Source organism: Montipora capricornis, chromosome 4 (genome assembly GCF_036669925.1).
Source record: "Montipora capricornis isolate CH-2021 chromosome 4, ASM3666992v2, whole genome shotgun sequence".
In the NCBI taxonomy this organism is placed as follows: domain Eukaryota; kingdom Metazoa; phylum Cnidaria; class Anthozoa; order Scleractinia; family Acroporidae; genus Montipora; species Montipora capricornis.
In genome coordinates, this window is record NC_090886.1 from 38,731,227 (window position 1) to 38,737,962 (window position 6,736).

A 6,736-nucleotide genomic window follows, 5' to 3' on the forward strand; every position below is an offset into this window, starting at 1 on the left:
TCGACAAAAACGGCTCGCCCGCCATTTTGAAAGCTAGCGCATGATACTCACGATTTCTGACGCCATCTTGGTTGTGGGGCAAACGCAGCTTAAATTACAGTGAATGTATGGGATTTTGGCCAAATTTAATCTCTATCAGACTCCGCTGCAAAAAAGCAGATTTCACAAAATTTGAAATATTAATTTTTTAGTCATTTTATTAATAAAAATAAAAAATTGGATATTAGAAATCTCCTCAGGTCGCTTCAGATTTCGCAGGAGTTTTGAATAAATTTGTTTGCAAGAGTATATATGAAATTTACAAATTTCGTTTACGGTCGTTAAAGCGCTTTATGGTCACCTCGCCACCAGGAAGACTCGCCACCACCACCAAATGGATCGTCATACTTCATGAAAATAGTCACAATATAAGTGCATTTTGAGAGGTATTCTCGCTATCCACAATGGTTCAAAGTAGGCCAAATTTACATATATTCACTGTAATTTAAGCCGTGTGTGTCCCCCAACCAATATGGCGTCAGAAACCTTGAAAAGGTCTATCAGCGCAAAGAATTTTCAATAATCAAATAAGTAGTAATTAATTTTCGATATCAGATTTCCTGCATTTTCATTGGCTCGCCGGACATCGGCTATCAGTTCATATACCATGGTCAAGGAACGCGTCAGCAATAAAGCGAGCTGAAAACATATTTGCAGCTCTGAGAAAAAAATGGGTTTACCTCGGTGTAAAAACCTGACTTGTTCTTTGTTTTGTTAGCTCGTGGTTGGGTAAGATTATTGTTTTTTTGCTCTTTCGTTTTAATTTGTGTTACGTCATCCATGAGTTTCACAGGTTTTTACACTGAGGATGAGCCGAAAAAATGGCCGACATGAGCCCTTTCTGACCGGAATAGACTGGGGAAGAAATTGACGCTTTATTCGACAATACCATCCCCGGGAACACCATGGAGTTTTTTATAAACCAATTATTCTACATGTGTACTCGGACTTGCTGGATATAAAAGATATATATAACCAACTTCGTATCCATATTCCTGATAAAACTGAGATGGCCAAAGAAAATGAGTATTTATAGTACACGTAGATCTTCCTTCGGCTCGCTTGCGTGACCAAAGCAACCTTGCACCCAGGGTCCTCGGCCTTTTTGGTCAGCGGGTTAGACTGACAAAAAACTCATGCAATTGGCTTTATTACAGTATGAGAAGAACCAAGCTGCTATGAGCTGAAACTCCCTTACAGAAGGTAAGAATGTTTGTTTGCTACATTTTAAGTGAGAGATCAGTCTCTTTAAAGTTGTTGTATTGTGAGAAGTTTGTGGGCCTGTCATGGATGATTTGCTCGAAAGCCAACTACGCACAAAAGCGTGACATGTTCATACTGGATCTAGGGGAAAATGTGGCCTTCTTTCTTCCAAATGGAAGAAGATTTAAACGCTTACGATTGATTTTCAAGAAAATCACAATCATGAGCTGGCCTTCGAAACAGAGCGTTAGGAGACGATTCCCTTCTCAATATTCCTATGGCTAATCAAAACTACAGTGTACCATAGGACTAAAGACGTTTCAATATTCTGTGGCAAAAGACTGAAACAACCTACCTATCTCAACTATATTCATATCTAAAAAATGCTGATAGCAAAAGCCACCATTTTTCAGTAGCCTAAATAGGAAGTGGCTATATGGCCGGTAACCGGTCAAGGTTTTGAAAATACTAAATGGCCGGCAGTCTGGTATTTTCAATAAATTTCACCAATCAATCGATTAAGAATAGTCAAGCGATCCTGAAATGCTTTACAGATCTTAAGTCTAGCGTTTGGAGAAGAGGAAACCATGTTTTGTGACACTTGGAAATTTTTTCAGATCGACTGCCGGCCATTTAGTATTTTCAAAACCTTGACCGGTAACCGGCCATATAACTACAGCGCAATTTAAATATTGACTCTATAATTCACGTATCGATAAAATTATACTCTGCAGGTACTGTATACTTTATGAACACATGTATGATTGTTACATTTTATCGGCTCCTTCGATTTATCCCGTGTTTTCTATTGCACATATATTAGTGTTTCTCATTTATTCTTATATTTGTGTTAACTTAATAGATTTTTATTATTCATGTTTCATGTGTCGCTGCACATGTAGCGTGTATTTTACACACTGACACATTTTTCTGCAGGGTAAATGAAGCCTCTATTATTATTATTATTAGTGATCATGGCGATCTCTTCCTCGGGAAGTGGTCAAAGCACTCACTTCCATAAGGTTAGCTTTCCATTCTTGTGACAAGTGCTTATATCAGTTAAATGCGTTGAAAAGTCGAGTGGTATTAAATTGGAGTAATTTATGGCAAGATTTGCATAGAGTACCGAGCGCTCTCGGAAATGAATTGAACAGATTGACGGCTGTAATCGACAACTTCTCAACCGTCTAAATGAAGGCCCCGTTTACATGGAGAAAGGTTGTCCCGGATAGAAAGGTCTTCCACCTACCTGAACTACCCTGGGCAAGCCAACCATTCCTACTCTTCCTTGTAAAATGTGGCAAACCATTTACATGAGAAAAAAAGTTGACTCAGCTAGAAGGGTGCCACCCACTCCAGGCCCTGCAGAGTGAAACAACTACTTTTACTACCCCCCTGAAACCCTTGCAAAACCACTCTAGGACAAAATTGAAACGTAGCATGGGACATACGGAAAAAGTGTTTAATCAGAGTTAATACATGTAGATTAATAATATTGGAATGAAGTGAGTGAGTGAGTGCCATCCTCTTACCTCCTATACTTCATGGTATGGCTATGTCATCTATGAACTCAAAAGGAGCCTTGATGTTCGAATGAACGGACCACATACTAAACTTAGTACACTGTAGATCAGCTTTTCAACATCAGCTTGTGCTGAAGCATTTTGCCACGTCATGTCAAGGCTTGTTGCAACTTACGTATCTGCCATAAAGAGCAAAATTCAAGGACAGTAGAGCTTCCGTAATGGAAAAATAATTTTTGAAGGGCTCATTGTTAGTGTCAAATGGAAATGATCAATATAAATATTAATTATTGAAACACCTTTTTTTGTATAAGGTACAGTGTATGAAGTATTTGATTGGAATTTGAACCTTTTCATGAAAGGAAATAGCTTCTTTCAATTCTTAACAAGCTATTTTAAATTGTTATTTATAATTGTACCAAAAAAAAACTGGTTATGTTGATACTGATACTGCTGCTTATTACTTTGCGAATATACTTTTTTGAATGTCGAAGAAACTTATCGGGCTAGCAAATTGGAATAGATAATATACATGTCCTAGTTCATTTAATATAGCCCTTGAAAAGAAAAAAATTCAGCACTTTGTTTGATTTAAATCAACAAATTTTTGGAAACCGATTTTACCATAAAAGTTAACGTTAAAAAGCAAGTTGAAGGATAAAATTTTAACATGCGCTTAAATATATATAATCAGTGGTACCCCTTTCCTAATGTAAGAATTGAAGATACTGACTAAAACTCTAAAATATTTACATAGAAACGATACCAGAAATTTTCCGGCAAGAATGATAAAAGAAATGCTAAGGCAAAAGAGAGTATTAAAAGTGAAATAGTTAAGTAAATAACTTTGCACTCGTCAAATCACTCTGTTTATTCAGTTTTGGTTTAAGTTCACGAATAAAAAGCATTTCAGAAATCAAACAGTGGAGTTTACTCTGACATTTTTTTCAAAATCTTGAAATTTCTTTCCATGGTCTCCGGATCCTTTCCATGCTCTTCCTTTATGTGGTTGCCGATTGTTGATCGCTTATGTTCCGCCACACATGGATGTAGCTCTTGAGTCGGAAAGCTCACAGTCTGCATCACACAGACCACAGTTGTAATAATAAACAACGTTTTGTTGTTTTACAATTGAAGGTTTGTGTTTTTTTGAGTATTAATTGTCCTTTGATCATGTGACTTGACTAGTAAATGGGCTGGACATCGGCATCAATCTTTTGGCTTAGATCAGTGAGTTGGTGTGTAACCATAATTGCTGATTTGTGGTCTTTGAATGGTAAGGCAATTCTAATGGGAGCATGCCGATGTCCAGTCCATTTAAAATGCTTTTTATTCGTAAACTTAAACCAAGACTGAACAAACAGCGCAAAGTTATTTACTTAATTATTTCACTTTTAATATTGTCTCTTTCACCTTAGTGTTTCTTTTATCATTCTTGCCACAATCTTCTCGTATTGTTTCTACATGTATGTTTACAAATATTTTAGAGTTTTAGTCCGTATCTCATTACTGTTCTTACAATTGATTACAGTGTACAGTGTACTGATTACAGTCATTGAAACTGTCAATGTTTAAAATCTTCCTTTTTTGAGGCAGGTACAGTGTCTTTTACAGGGCAAAGGTCAGGTTTAAAGGTCATTGTCTTACCATCACCAAAACAACGCCACCCCTTTCCTAATGTAACCTTAGGCCAAAATAACAATTTTTAGGCCTACAGTTAACATTAATAAAAGGTAAGGGTTGTTTTATCATTGTTACAACAGTGACCTGTAAAACTTACCTGTGACCTGTAAAAACAACTGCGGCCCTTTTTGGGCGGTGTTAAATGATCAAGTAACCCCTTTTTATTTTTTGAATCATTTACAGTAGAGTAAATAGGTAAGTAAGTAAACTTTATTTAAAACACGGAAAATCTTGAGAAAAAAAAAAGTAAAAAAAAAAGCATTACAACTGTTTTACATGATTGCTGTGTGGGAATCCGATATGCCAGATACATGTACCTGCTTAATTATGTGTTTGAAGTGCCCAATAGCTTCAGCATTTATTAAGTATTGGGGCAAATTGTTCCACAAACAGACCCTGCTATAACAGGAACTTTGTTTCAAATAATTATCATTCCAGCTAGTTGGAGCTTGTTAATTTATTGCAAATTGATACCTGATAGAGGTTTACAGTGTATGCAGGTTGAAACAAGAATGAGTTAAATAAATTAATATTATTTATGGTTATTGTAATTTAAGAGCACAAATAAGGAAACAGAAGCTGGTAGGTTCCTATTGTAGAAAATAATCTGAAAAAATTCCAAAAAGACTTTGCTGCAAACAGCAGTAATGTAGGGTTTCCAATACAGGCTTGTGATGTATGATAATTCCAAGGACCTTTCTTATTCCTTCCCGTGAGCAACAGGAGCGTTATTTACATAAATGTTTGTTTCTGAGGGGTTAACAATAATCTGTTTAATAAGTATTGGATGGAAAAAAGTGAATTCAGATTATTGACAAGATAAATCGCAAAAGAATTCAAAGCTTAGATGTTGTTTTTTAAATTTTAATTTTCATTATTATCTTTTGTACAACTAACCAAAAAAATACATACACGTATGATTAAATTAGGAGAAACAGAAGGAACGAAAAAACAAAAAATACAGAATTTTCCAAGCAACAAATTAAAAAATAAATAAATAGATAAATAAAATCCTTAATATACACAGAAATTAGGTATTATTAATTTGTGCTTAATTTTACTGTAATAAATTACTGAATAGGTGGAATAAAATTACTTGAAACAAAGCAATTCCATTTACTAGTATACGACTCGCCAGTTTTGTTTTTGATTGCAGTGTACCTTTTGGTCATTACTGGGTTGCCAAACCCAGTCGGAAAATGGGTAGATTTCCGTTTTATTTTTTTTAGTATTTTTTTCCGTGTCGGTAAAAGTCTTGCCTGTCACTCCCCTGCTAAGTGGTGTCTTTGTGCATAGAGTCTTCTGTGCGTATTTTGTTAGGTTTGAGGGGGCTGGGGTAATGCGTAGCTTGCTAAGCACAATTAACCTGTAATGGCGTCGGAAGTCATTGTAACGCGAATGGCGTTTTAGTACATCTTTAAAGAAAATATACCCATATGGAGCTCAAGAATGGAACGTCAAGACAGGCGGTGAAACATAAAGATCTGGAATCTTAAAAGGGACGAGTAATGGACTTCGACAGCGTGCATCTTTCGCCAGTCGAGCCGAAATCAAAATGAGGTGTACTTTTAATATTTCGCCAAGGTGGTGTTACGTACAACACTGAAACCAAATGGAAATTTCTCTGGTAACTTACGGGTGCAGCAAAGACAGAGAAGGAATCGAACACCACAAGTAGATCTGTGATCTCTGTTGTGTCTCACAGTTACTGAAGTCGCATCTATTTAAAGTTCGCCTGTTTGTCTGGCAAGTAACATTCATTTTGTACTCAACTCTGCAAAGGTTAAAAAAAGTTGGAAATGTGACAGTGAAAAATTATTTGAATGAAAGCTTGTTGTCTCTTTTGTGCTTTATTATGTACGGTCAAGGTTCTTTCGAAAAGGGTTTGATGTGAACTGTCAGAAATTTATTTAATTGCATATGCTTTGTGATTGTGTGTTTCGCTTGCACGCACGCAACTGAAATAGGAAGGGTTTCTTGCCTCTTATAGCAAATATGTTGCTTGTTTCGATAAATGTTTCGCTAGAAAATATTTCTGTGAAATTTCCAGCTTTTGTAAATTTATCATGTTGTGTAATTTTCGAGCTTAGCAAATTTGCATACATGTGTTGAAATGTGATACGGGGAGAATTTTTGTGGTAACGCATAAGTCACGAAAATAAACAGGTCTGTTGGAAGCGTGCTTGAGTTTCAACAAAATGAGCCCCAAAATCAGTGAAAAATTGTGACGCAGATGAATAATAAAGTAGCTGCCATTTCCAAATGATGAAATTACCTGGTGATAAATA

At 36.0% G+C, this 6,736-nt stretch overlaps 1 pseudogene; it reads left to right on the top strand.

Moving 5' to 3' along the window:
* Nucleotides 1-1,166: 1,166 nt before the first annotated feature.
* LOC138046893 (zinc finger protein 420-like) overlaps nucleotides 1,167-6,736 on the top strand; it is a 38,602-nt pseudogene continuing 33,032 nt past the window's right edge.